Source organism: Eleginops maclovinus, chromosome 22, assembly GCF_036324505.1.
Source record: "Eleginops maclovinus isolate JMC-PN-2008 ecotype Puerto Natales chromosome 22, JC_Emac_rtc_rv5, whole genome shotgun sequence".
Lineage (NCBI taxonomy): Eukaryota > Metazoa > Chordata > Actinopteri > Perciformes > Eleginopidae > Eleginops > Eleginops maclovinus.
The window spans coordinates 9,995,746-10,010,129 of NC_086370.1; the positions used below are offsets into that span (position 1 = coordinate 9,995,746).

The 14,384-nt window shown below is 40.3% G+C and overlaps 1 long non-coding RNA gene across 2 annotated transcripts in view; it reads right to left on the reverse strand.

Annotated features, from left to right (window-relative positions):
* Nucleotides 1–14,384, reverse strand: part of LOC134858757 (uncharacterized) — an 87,235-nt gene that overhangs the window by 69,436 nt on the left and 3,415 nt on the right. For both annotated transcript variants that reach the window (XR_010164996.1, XR_010164995.1), the window contains exon 2: nucleotides 6,635–6,795. This is a non-coding gene — a long non-coding RNA (uncharacterized LOC134858757). The remainder of the gene's footprint in view (nucleotides 1–6,634; nucleotides 6,796–14,384) is intronic.

Consider the following 14,384-nt stretch of genomic DNA (forward strand, 5'->3'; position numbering starts at 1 on the left):
GCATTTGCATGTTTGTGTGCGTGCGCAGACAACACATACACACACACACATACACACGCACTGAATCAACAAATACTACAATCAGAAGCCTCCAGAGCAACTAAGCCACTGGATGGATGTCTGGAAACTGGGTCATCTAAAGCCTTAAATGCAATTTTTTCAAATTCCAAGTAATTCTTTTAATCTTCAACATCTTGCATTTGCATTAGATGCTACAGAATATGTTCAGCAGTGTAACAAGCATTAAAAACTCTCCCTTATTACCGTCTGAGCAGAAATGCCCCTAACGATGTCACACTGAGAAAACATTTTCATCTAGAGAGACCCTGATCAAAATGTTACCAGTAAAGGGTGCAAGCCAAAGATCAAAATGTACATCTGGAGGGTAATAAGAGCATTGATCTACTCGACATAAATCCTACAATTGCTGCAATCTTTGATATGCTTCTTTATGCTATTCGAAAATGTCTTACCTACCCTTAATACCTACAACGGATCTTTCCAGATGGGCAAGCAGAAGTGACATCAGTGGTAAAAAAATATCTCACCTCTCCATGGTCAGCTAATTAGGTCATTCTCAGTGGGGGGTGTTAAAACAAGCCTTGATAGTGTCATATAATGCAGACCTAATCATTATTAAAAGCAGCATACACTTAACCTGCAAATGTAAATGTGAGGCATACTGTCCTCTGATTAAATAAAGTATTATATTGTAGTGACTGTGGCATGGAGCCTTGCTGACTAAACTGGATACACATATTTAAGTTCCCTTCTGTACATTTACCACTGTCCTCTTCAGATATAAGCGTGGTACTGTGTTACACAATAAAAACACATCATTTGTATTACTACCTCCTGAAGTATTGAAATGTTCCTGCCCTGGGCACACCAAGATAAATTCAAGTATGTTTCTCATCCTGGGCAAATAAATTCTGATACTGATTAATGAAAGTCTGTACTTTTATGTTCACTTCAGTCATTTTTAAAGAATGCTTCCTTGCAAGTGAGCATTTTTTAGGCATAAGACTAATGAGTTTGAAGATTATGGAGTGAACCTGATGAAAATAGAAACCATTTATAAATCCTGCGCTGATAGGATTTGCCTTCACCCATCAAATTGTGTGAGAGGACCACGACAAAACATATTCCTTTTAGTGCTAGCGGAGAAAGATTGTGCTTTATTTTTTTGAAACACACAAAAAGTTTTAAATAGAAAAGGCAACTAAGTGTAAATTCTTCTTAATTATTTTAAATCTGTGGTGGCCAAGCCAAGAAATAAACAGAACTAAGGTAAATACTGTAGATCCCTTTAAGCATAACCTGTTTGGTTCTTCTGACACAAAATACAGAGCTGCAAATGCTTGAAAAACTAAATAACAAACTAGAAACAGCCAGGAAAGCCTACTTTAGATGTCTTGCCACAATAAAGTGGAGGTTCAGAATGCCAAGGACATTGTTTCCTAACTCTGTTAAACCTGGAAAAGGTTAATTAGGAGTAAAGACAAATCCTTGTATTACTTTAACCACAGTTTGGTTCAAAGAAAAACAAACAAGCAGGGAACAGCCATCAGAGAGATGCAGCTGTATGCTCATTCTACTCTCAAAGGAACATTTCATTACATCATTTAACTTTGCAGCCACAGTGTCCGTTTTCCAAATAGTAATCAGCAACTTAATCAGCTGAAATATCATAATGCAGATACTGTTCTCAATTCCTATCTGCAATTTTCAGATGCGCTCTGGAGTATTACATTATCAGGCTGCTGCTCTGGTTTATTCCCACTGATGCTGCAGATCAATTTAAATGATGCCTTTCATTTCATGGGTTGTTTGGAATGATGCATGTTAGCGCTCGGTAATTGAGATGTTCAGCCCCTCCCCAGTGTCCCCTCCTGACATTTGCTAGGGGTTTCCGATGAATAAGGTTATTTGCATATCAAACACTGGTTAAACCATTCTCACAGGAATTGTAGTTTTCCCCATGTAGCATAGTTATTCTCTCAGTTGTTTGTTTATTATTTCTCCCATCATGATTATTTGATTATTCTAAATCAATGTGTCAGGACTGTTTACAGTGTGTGGTTAATGCGAGGAGTTAGCAGGATCTGAAGGCGGCTGTTTTGAACTTCCCTAAAACAGTCTTATACACATGCTGGGAAGAGGTACCTACTTCCAAGGAGGTAGATTTTAGAAATTTGAATATCTGAATACACACATGAAGCATAAAACATTCACAAAAAAAATTCTGAGGATTTCAAATAGCAACCTGGGCGTCTCGGTGCAGTAAGGTGAAGTAAGTTATTTTTTTCTGATAGTAAGATGCCCCCATCACATGTGGCAACATCCCCCTCTCTTCTCCCATCATCACAACTAGCCTTCATAAATAATTAAAGATTTAATCTGTGATATTTTCAAAAGGTCAGAGGCACAACAAAGGGAGAGAAATGTCAGTCCTTTCTCTGCAGGAGCTCATTCAGTAATAACTCCACACTGTTTTCACCTCAAAGCTCTATCAAGTGGGCCAAAAGATATGAAGATGTGCGAGGAAGGGGGGCTGGGGGGTGGAGTGTGTCTGCGAGGGCACCAGAACCAAACATTGTTGTATCTGTCATTGTCGCTAAGACACCTCATGAATGTTTTATCCTTTTGTCTGGTACTGGGCAGGAGTGTTGTGTAGGGGATCCACTGCGCTACTGTACTGGGTAAAAATTCAGAGAGGTGGGCTCGGTCCCACTTAGCCTAGCCACAGTTTCGGAGCAATCTGCCATGCCCACCTTTATGCATAAATACAGCCGCAGAAAAAATGAAGAGACATTCAGCATTATCATTTTCTCTTGTTTTATTATTTATAGATATGATGTTGAGTTAAATGATTTTCTTTCTTTTATTATTGTATTCTATGAACTACGAGGAATTTTCCTCTGTGTTGGAATTCAACAAACACTGGAATGGTTGCCATACATATAGAGATAAAGATTTAAGAAAAATTTGGAGTGGTATCTTAATTTTTTCTGGAGATGTAAACCCTTCATGCATTAAATGTATGTGGTCCTGATGGATTCCTTCCGCTGATGCATTATCAATGAGACCTGTCCTCTGCACCACAGCCCCGACAGAAAGGGCTCTATCATTTATTTCCCTCTTCAGTGCTTCTCTCAGCTGAGAACCAATGGAAATTTAAAGAGGCGCCTGAAGCTGCAGGGAGGCATCATTAAAGTGGCAAAGGGTTTTGTATGTTTTGCAATTTCAAAGCAGAAAATAATCATTAGAGCATGTTTTGCTGCTCCTTATGTGCATAATGTATGACATGAAATTAATAAAACTTGTATTTGACTTTTCGAATGTCATCCTCTTTTTTTTGTATTGTTCCCTCTTGTTTATGAATATATTACACTAGAGTTGTCAAACGGAGCAACCGTAGTTTGACTCACTGAATATGTAGGAGATCTAAAGTAGAGAGTTTTTATTAGAATCATATTCTTACTCAGTCCACAGCTGAATCATATGCTTGTCTCTGGATCAGATTTCCGCTCAGAGCTGAAGGTTTTATCTCGTCATGCCACCCTGGAAGTAAAATGTAAGACTTGAGTGGAGTGAAAGTTTCCCTGCACTTTGATGGTGTGAAGGTAGCCTTAGTCTCTCTCTTACGCGCACTCACACTTCATGACACAGCTGACTAGTATTCCCTTTGTGCTCCACAAAGCTGGAAGAGTGGGATGCTGTCAGACAGATATGAAAAGCTGATTGTGTTTATCTTGCAAACAGAGAGTATGAGACTTTGATCAGATTTGATGTTGTTTGTGCTGTTGTTTGTGCCTTTATAGTCAAACATGGCATCAACAAACCAAGGTTTTTTTTTTTCAGGAAATGATGTGGGTTCTTTTTATAAATTAGGTAATTGTTATCCAGTACTCTGTCCGCCTGCAAAACCACCAGCAGCTGTCCTCCAAACATTTTCTCCCCATTTGTGGGCAATCTCAGCTCACTCTCAAACCCAATTATCTTCCCCATCTTCTTTTAATATCATTATTATCATTTTATTTCCTGCAAATGCTCCTTGTTATTACCTTCTTTTGTACTCATTTCAAGGTGCTTCGTGTCTAGAGAAAATAAGGTGGTAGGTAAGAATTAAAAGGAGACAGAAAAGGTGTCGGGCCAGACGGTGAAGACAACATTGTGGCGCTAACACCTCACCGGCAGAGCATCCTGTCTTTCCTGTTCTCTCACAGTCCCTCTCTCATTCTTTACTTAGTCCCCATCCACGCTTTTCCCTCTGCCTGTGCTTCTTATTTGTCATTATAGCTATCTATCCAGTGTTTTTGAGGGGTATCTGATAGCATTCATAAATACAATGTAGACATCAGCGACTGTTAGTGATTCCTCTAGGTCTGAGGGGTTATTTATTGCAGATTGTCCTCTGTGTGCAGCACCCACTGTTTTTAACCTGCATTCTGCCTTTGAGTTAGTATGTTTCCGTCAGGTAGCAAACCCAGCATGGCAGGCCCAAAACAGCCAGCCTTTCCATTAAACATTCATGAACTGCAGTGCAGTGGCACCAACGCAGAAAGGTCACTCCAGAATGATCGGTTTAGTCGGGTATAGCTCTGCGCATCAACACGCCAGTCTATAATAAATAAATACATTCCCCACAGACCTGCACCTGGTAGCCCGTACATTTTTATAATAGAAAAAGAATATCCCATTGGTGCACATGCATTGTTGTCCCTACTGAATATGGCATTGAAGCAAATGATGTGGCACGGCAATATACACATGAGTGCCTACCTCCCATCCAACACCTGTGTCTACGAATGATGACGTCACTGGTTATACCATTTAAGAAGCAGTTCATGCAAAACTCATCAGAAACTCTTTTTTCTCTGAGGCCCATTGTGATCTATCTTCCAGTGTGATCTTTTCACCTGCTGAGGTTTTTCAAATATTGTCCACGGCTCAATCTATTTTGTGGTAATCAAAGCATGAAAAAGCATTTCTAAATGTCACATTAAATAGACAATCAGTAGAAATGAGTCACAGACCCTGTTGTGAATAGACGTGATTTGGTATGAGGTGTTAAATAAAAAAGATCACAATGGTCTATTGATCACTGTGATTAACCAAGTCTTTATATCTGAAAAGAGACATGAATGACACATTTTTACTCATTTAATTCTTTGGAGCTTTAACGGCTGAAACAGGAACATTACATTGGTATGAAGTTCTACAGATATAACCAGACTCTTCCAAGTCTCATTGCTGTAGTGCGTAATTATGCTCAGTGTATGTTGGAGAAGGATTGCTTCAGGCATTTCATGAACAGAAAGAGAGGACTTTTATAATGTATGACCTACAAGGAAATATCTCTGTGTGTTCTACAGCTCTCTGTTGTAAGCTCTCTGCTCACTCTACTGAAACACACCTGCAACTCAGTGGGTTATACCTAGAGACCAGGTAATGTGCCAGCATCAGCCCTTTGACTCTACATCTGCTAGCAAACAGGCTTTGTGTTTAAGGACAGTTCTCTCAAGTAGACTGCAGTGCTTCAACAACTGTTTAAATGGTTATTCACTCTGCTCTGTGTCATTGCGGCATTAACCTTAGCCTTTTATCTTCTGCCGATGTAGGCTGTTTAAAGCACACAGATGTAACTCAGGTCATTAGAGAGTGATCACAGGGGATCTTATTCAATGAACTGGGAAGGGCTGCTTGAAGGGCCAGCAAAACAAATCACATTAAACCTCAATTAACACCAGGGAGGCCTCTGGAGTCCTGTTTCTTTCTCAGCAATAAAACTCTGTGTCTCGCTCACTAACACACAGTCTGGACACAAATATGCTCAGCACTATACATCTGAAGAAATGAGAGCAAGAGAGAGCAGACTAGAGAGGAGTAACACGTGTAATGCATGTGTATGATGGCGGTTTGAGCAGAGCTAGTAACAGTACAGAGCTGTGTCTTGCTCTCTGACTGTGCTCGTCTCACTTGGTTAATTATGAAGTGCTGCAGCTGGCTCAGAGGGCAGCCAGCTGATAGGTCCACACCGTGGAGCAGCCGGTGTCCCCATCGTGAGACAAGGACAGACCCACAGAGTGCCCACTGTACAGCTCAGGGCCAATTACCCACCTGCTGCAAGACTGCAGCTCAGGGTGTCACTTTGTGCTAATACCACTCCCATAATTGCTGCTGTTTTTCCCAGTTAGAGAGTTATGGAAACAAGATCTTAGCAGGTTTTAAAAGCCACTTGAATCAAATAACTGGTCGCCTTTGTTTGGATCGTTAAATTCACGAGCAGAAATCTATCTATCTAATGAGAAGAGTCACTGCCAACTAGTATTAAAAAGCCAGAGACAAAAATGTGGTGGCACGTTTATGTAATCATAGGGTAATTTGATCGTAAATATACATACCTCAACTTGGTTTTGAGCTACAGTATTTGAAGGCATTGTTGACTTTGTAATTTGCGTGAGGAGAAAAAGCTTATTATGACCAATTAAATGACTTCATCAATTTCAGACTTTTTATGTGACTACTATCATCAATGGGAACAGCTGGATTGTTAGTCCTCTGTTATTGTGAGAACTACAGCAAAGCAAATAAATTGATAAACATACACAACAGTTAGAAGAGCACTTACTATTTCATTACTTGCTTCGTTATCGCTGTCGATGTCTGTTTTCCACGATGGTTAGGCAGTGCAACGGAATGCTGTGTCTCCCGTTAATTTAACAGTCAATCCCAGAGGCTGCATCCCGCTCTCTTTGCCATTATTTCCCCCGGGATATTGCATGAAGGGTTCTGAAAAAAGGGGACAAATCAAGGTCATAGAAAAATGATAGATGCTAGAAGGTTAAGACATATACTCTATTATGACCCTCATGACTATCCTTGACATTGCTATTACTGCTGGAGAGATTCACAGTTGGACGGGTTGTCTTGGAGAAAAACAAATATAATTAAAAGGCCTCACAGGGCTGCTCTCTGAGATTGCCTTGCAAATTAAAAGTACAGATGTTCCAATAATTAAAGCAGAAGCTCTGTGTTCAGCAGCACAGTGTGGTACCTTGCTTATTATTACAAAATCTTTACGTCCAAAAAGGATGATTTGAGTGGGAATGCATCCTTCATCTCCAGTGACTAATGCTTCAGCTGGCATTCGCCTCCAAACATATTAGTGAAGATGATGATGAGTGACAGTGACTTTTACATCTCGCCCCAATTAGTGAGCCACCCTTGTTCCCTCTCAACATTTGCTATAGGAGGAGGGTTGACACTTGCCCATCAGTCACTCACTCTGCATGCATGCAACCCTCCCCCCTTGCCTCCAGACTCACTGGCCTGTTGCCACCAGTATCACAGCCAGACGCCATCATGCTTTATGCCCCGTTTCCCCTTTAAAACCGCAGCTTGACAGTCAGCACAGTAAGTCCAACCAGTCATGTTCAATACTAAGAAATACTTTTATTCATCAGACAGTTGCTCGATGTTTTGCAGAGTAAATTAAATTGTTCGTTTCCGCTGATATCCAAGGGGACGTTCTGAATTGCCATTTCATTTCCATGGTTTTCTGATAACCCAAAAAGAAAACAACGACAAAACCTCATTTTGGTGGCAAGAAATATCAGTTCAATATATCATAGCTTCAAACATTGAAGGTGTGTGTGTAGTGGATACCCATGGAGATGGTAACATAAACAGACACACTGCAGGAATGCAATTATTCAGGTCTGTGCACAAGCGGGGTGTAACTCAATAAAAATCGGGAGGTTTTAGCACTTCAGCTTTTAGCACCAAATCAGGCAAGAATTCGAAAAACATCACTTACAGGGTGTGTGATTGTTTTCCTGCAACTGTGACATGAATCATTGTAAACCACTGAGAAGGGATGTGATCAGAGAATGCTAAAGGATGGGGGTTTGTTCACGCTGCTAGTTGAAATTCAGAGCTACACAGAAAACCACTTGGAACAATTCAAACTAGGAGACGTGCTTTATACATTAATAGCAACGAAGACAACAGCTTTTATCTATGAAAGCTACCAGACATAGAGGAGTTTTGTGTTAAATGCACACATTTGTTTTATTGGACTCTCTTTCATAGGGCAAAAGTGAACCATTGACTCCAGTTTCTTGTATTGACCTGTTCTTCTCTAGGTATCTTCCAAAATCAGAGATTGAACTGCAAACACCTCAAAGAACCTAGAAACATTTCATTTCCTGTCTGTATTAAACCACTTTTCGTCCAATTAGACAGTCAGCAGCTTTAAAGGGAAATGAGAGGCGATTATTGGCCAATATTAAGGCCCACCTTCTTCTTCCTTATACATTTATCGAGCCACCTCTCCACATAAAAAATGTTTTAATTACATTTTCACAAGCTTGCACACTCAGCCTGCCCTAGCCATTACATTTGCACCCAGTTTTAGGAAAATAAGAGGAGTGTCAAGCTCCCACCATGTGTTGCCTCACACACACGCCAGGAAAAGCAAAACCCTGCAGTGCAGTAACAAGGAGTTTAAGCTCTGCATGGCTTATACGGCTTATTAACATTCCTCTACAAAGCTGGAAGAATAAACAAATATTGAACGCGACTTTTAAATACAGTAACTGTGATATTCCCATTTCAGGACGAGCAGAGTGTTGTAAATGAGTGGAACAGCAGTGTGTCATAATGTGGATTGATACTCTCATAATAACCGCGCTCGATTTAGCAGGCTTATCAAAAAAAGAAGAAAAGAAATCCCTTCCAGCTATCGGTCTTGCTCTTTTTATTTCTCTTTCATTTTGAGAACTAATGCAAATTTGATTGCATGGCAGACCAGCTCAAAGCACAGTCCCACTTTTCTTGTGGACTGACATGCTGATATGCATGGCTGTGAATGGCTATACCTAATGAAATGTAAATGCTTTATCATTGCTTCATCATTTCTGCATATTGTGGAAAAATAGCACTTTATAATGTTTTTATCCATTTTTGTTGAACACACAAAATTGGTGTGTTGACAATGAATAACCAAGTCTCATTATTTTATCTCAGTTTCAAAAGGCATGCATGGATTTGAAGTTTTTAATGTATTTGGGACACAAAGCATCATAAAAACAAATCAATATTTCAAACTAAAGCACTGAGACAATTGGCACCTTTTATCATCCGCCTCTCAGCCTGCAACAAAGCTCCACGACATGTTTCACATCTCAGTCTTATTCATGTCCTTAAAAAATACCTTTCAGGGAGAACAAAGCCCCATTAATACAAACATGTGGCACTTTAATTCAAAGGCATACTCAGTCAATCAGCCTTCTACAGATTGAACACTTGTTATTTTAAATGGCTGGACACAAATGGAAGGTGACTTCATACCCACTGATCATGGACATCATTAATGCTGTAAACTTTTATCGTCCTTTTTCTTAATCTTTTACGGATTGGATATGAATTATAATCTGAAACGACATTTGTTGACATATTATCATTCCAAAAGAATCATTAATCAAACTAATTGTAAAATATCTACAGAACCTGCTCTGATAAAACCCATGCAGCATGCTGAAACATCCGAGTCGTAACCATCTCCTCACTCCACATATCCTCATTTATTGCCTCTACAGCCCAGCTCCTACAAAACTCTGTCTGCACCGTCTCATCAGCTCTGCGTCCACAAGACAACATTTTCTCCATCCTATCCTGAACACGGCAAACTCCCATCTATCCTCCCGGACATATTTGCCCAGTGTGACAACAACTTGAGAAGGGCCAAGTGCGGGAGCAGAGACCATCCGTTAAAAGCAGCCCATGATCCATCACCCACCCTGGAGAGGAGCCCGCTTCCAGGCGGTGCTGCCTTCTCCTGGCTGTCCATATCTGGATGTCTGAGTGACGACATCAAGGAGATTTAGTGCACAGTCGCAGTGGGGCTCGGTCGGTACGATCCCGGTAGATAGGAAACTGTAATTACAGCGCGGTGGGAGTCTGGAGCCTTGCAGAGATTCGATGTCATAAGGCCAATAGATTCCTGGGTGCCTGGCACAAATGGTTGCATCAGTTGTCAGAGCAGAAGAAAAGGACGACAGACTTGAGAAAATGTGACTTCTGAGGGAAGATGTAGTCTTTCAGCCATCTACCTAGTGCCATAACTATACCCAGATGGCATTATTAATGCTATTTACCTTAATAGCACTTTAGAAATGTCAATTTTCATGTCAATAGACTATGCTAATAAACTCGGGAACCTATATTATGTGTGCAGCATAGACATATTTCAAATTCTCATATTGTATTAAATCTGCTTTTAGGATTAGCACAGTAATTAAAGTGTATAGACAGAGGATTGGATGACACAGGGGGAGGAAAATGGACATATACAGTAAACGCAGGACATACCCTTAGAAGATATTTCCTTAAGCCCTTCAGTGACTAATTCATAATATCTGCGGGACTTAATTAGGATCAACACAGACAGTTAAGTGCCAACGTGACCTACAGAGACACAGACATTTACAGGGGGGTCCACACAGCCTCTGGTGTGTCTGCGGCATCAGGCTTCTTTATTTTTCACCTTCTTTCTGTTTTACCTAGGAGCTCTGTCATTCCGCTGCTCCCTCTTCCTTTAAACTATCAAGCCTTAATTTCACTTTCTCCCACTCTCTCTATAAATATCTGTTTCCGAGTCTGTCTCCCCCCCCCTCTGCCGCTTGCTTTTGAAGGGAACAGGGGAACCTTGCATCCCGTGTGGATGGGAACACCCACTCAAGGTTAGCAGTGCAGCAGAAGTAGGAGCTCATAGCAGTTTCTGCTGTCATACCGGTCTAATTGAAGACATTTTATAGTCCACAGCATTAATAGCCCATGCTGTCAAACACAAACTCACTTATCTGCAAAAAAACTAAAGCCAAATTTAATTTTACAGTCTACAAGTTTTGAACACAATGCAATGTTTCAGTCTGTCCTCTTTTCCCCAAAAATCATATAGCAGAACGCAGTTAAAGTTTTATATCCGATTTAACTGAGTGAAAAACACATTGTGTATTCCATCTCCGGAAAAGAGAAATTAGATGCATCAGCCTTTTATGACTTTTTCTCATTTCTCTCGGTGGTCCAAACGGATTGCACGCTTTGCAAAACTAAACATAGGCACGCTTTTAACTCTCCCTCCTGGCAACAGACAAACACACAACCGTATCACAGAACATAATATCACGCCCCAGCCGCTGCAAAGTCCAAATGTAAGGAATTTCAGCTTATTCTGCTTTTAGCTAACATGATAAGGATGTCTGCAAAAAGGCTTAAATATAAAATGTAACTGCAAGATAGCACAGTACATACACAATTCAATATTCCTCTGTTTTAATGTTTCTTTTCCTAATGCCGTCTGCTGTGGATATTAAACGAGGTCAGCCAGGCCTGATGGAGAAATTACATGATTTAATGGCACCCCAGGGGAAGTTTAAATATAGCTCTGCATTACAACGGGCCTTCAACAGCAGAGCATGACATGAGTTCATCCACAAACATTTCAATTCTGGATAGGATTACACAAGTATTACAGTGAGCACATACTGTCAGTAAAGACATGTCAGTCTGCTTAGTCAAACACATTTGCCATAATCAAATATTACACTACAGGGAAAAAATGGGCGGGGTATATGAAGCAGCATGTGTGTGTGTGTGTGTGTGTGTGTGTGTGTGTGTGTGTGTGTGTGTGTGTGTGTGTGTGTGTGTGTGTGTGTGTGTGTGTGTGTGTGTGTGTGTGTGTGATTGTAGCCTGGGGTGTGTTCCCCTGCACTGCCACTAGGTGGAGGGACATCCCACATCTCATGTACTCATTAAAACCCTTTTATTTTTGTGAGCGCTCTGAAAAGTGTTCTTCATGAACACACATAATCTTGTTTTTAATTTAATAAACCCCCAACCACAGCTATGAATGCATGAGGCACAATAACTCATAATGAAAAATAATCACTTTGCCAAGCTAGCAAAATTATTAAAAACAAGTCTATTAAAAAACTGCAAGCAGATCAAATATGGATTAGTATTCATCATGTATTTAAGGAAAGCCCATTTTACATGAGCTTCACATGAAAGCATTGTAGATGGAGACGTCCCACTGGGCGCTGTGGGCAGCTTATCCCCTTATATACACCGTTTCACCATTCATCTGTATTCAAGGTGGGAAATCTCTTTCATGGAGGCTTCAAAATCATTTTCCCCCATCACATCTTAAAAAGGGAAACTGAATCTAATAATGTTAACTGCCGAGGAGAGAAGTCAGTGTGAAACCTACAAGGATCAATAACTGCTATGAAATTAAAACATCAATCAATATCAAACAGGAAGTAAAGACATCTTCAGTCACGCTGAAAAGATGAAAGATGTTTGCTAAAGTGTAAAATGGAGAATTTCCCAACAGAGATGAGCCTAATATGTTGGCCCTCTTTTAATACTGATCACATTTAGTTTCACTAGCAAGGACAGCATGTTCGACAGCAAGATAAAGTATGACTAAAAGTTGAATGCTGGAAACTTCAGATTGCAAGTCAGAATTGCCTTAAATGTGCCAACTGAGTCGAAGAATTTGCACAAAAAAAAACATTTGTATAGTCAAAATTAACAGCGCCATCCAGACTGACACAGCTAATGAAGGCTGACAGATGTAGGTTACATGTGGTCCCTCTGGTGGAAAGCAATCCTGTAGTGAAGGCACTGAGGCACCAGACTCTGTGAAAACTCCATTCAAGTCTCCAAGCTGAGCTGAGAGGAGGTGAGCGCTGCGGATACCTTTAATTTACTAAGACTGCGGTAAGCTACCCCGCATTCAATCACTTTCTCTGGAAGAGTTGGACGCAAGCCGACTACTCTGTACTGAATCCACTGTGTCCTTTTCCTCTCTCCTTCGCTCTCTGCAACACCCACAATCTCCCAGCCCTCAGCCTTCCTATACCCTGATGCAAGTGTCAGCCTCCCAACTGCCTCCCTCACAGGGGTCTTGAGTCATTAGACAACACCAACCCTCATCAGTTAGTGTGAAGTGAGGGCAGCTATGAAGTGCGGATGACACGTGTCATCCCACAGGGTCTAAGTGTTTTCAGCCAAAACATCACACAATACATCCAAGGAAGTTCTGATTCTACATGCTTTGCAATTCAAATAAAGACATAAGAACTCTAGACACACACGTCAAAGAGACTGCACAACTTCCGATTGGGGGTTGGTTGCGAGAGGAGGATGACGTCTGTCAAAAGGTGAATGGTTGTGAAGGATTGAGTCGTCCTACCTATAGTGATAAATGATTTGGGTTGAAATGACATGGGGGATATCAGACAGGCTGTAAAATATAAAGCATTAACAGTTCTTCAATCAAATGTGCTTCTAGTCCAAACACACATCAGCAGAAAAAGCCCAAAAGAAAGTTAGTTTTTCAAATAAGAAAGTATGTACGAGAGTAAGTAAGAGATAGTATAAATTATACTATGAAATTAATGTAGCAGTTTAAAAAAAAACAAATGTAAAATGTGCTTTACAATACAAATACTGAAGCTGAGACATGCAGTCATAAGTCATAAAAGTGAAGAAGAAAAACTAAAAAGAAGAAAGTTGCAACAAAAACCCTTGGTTTAAGAAAAAGCCAAATGATTCAAGCCAGTTTTAGAAGAGATTCAAAAGAGGTGACTGAGTTTTCTGCCTGACATCCCAAGAACCTGTTTGACTAACAGGAGGTGACCTAATCCAGAGCGAGATCCCTGATACCAACATGGTTTTTCAGGCTGCTGATATAGATCCTCTGTGTTAAAGGCTAAGCTGAGGGCAAGGCACATTTAAATGTGGAGTACAGACCAGTATCGATGGCATCTGTTCTGTAAGCCATTTGATAATTTGACTAGAGCAGTATCAGTGCTGTGTTGAAAGAACAGTTGAGACAATTTGTAATAAAATCTTGAATGACTCAAAAATGACTTATAATTGGAATCGACTTCTTACATGTATCTTTGCATTCAACCATGGCAGAGAAGGAACATTCAACTTGTAAATCTGATTGGAGTTACAGTATAGCCTCTAAAATCTATGAGCCGGAGTTATTAAAAACACAAGCTTGAGTATTCATTAGTTTTAAAAACTGCAAAAACCTGTCGGCAGTAAATGGTTGACAGGAAGGAGGAACAGAAAGTGGATTTGAAGGGTGGGAAACTGACAATGTGGGGGGTTTGACTTCTGGATGGGGCAGTACAAGGTCAAGTGTTTCCTTTGTCATGCTGCCAGCTCCATATGTGTTTCAAATTAAAATAATCTAAAAAGTTGATCAAATCAGAGGTAAATAAGGAGAAAAGGGGCAACACCCATGTGTATTAAAATCTCTAAGAAAAAAGAAGTCTGATTTAAAAACATAACGATTA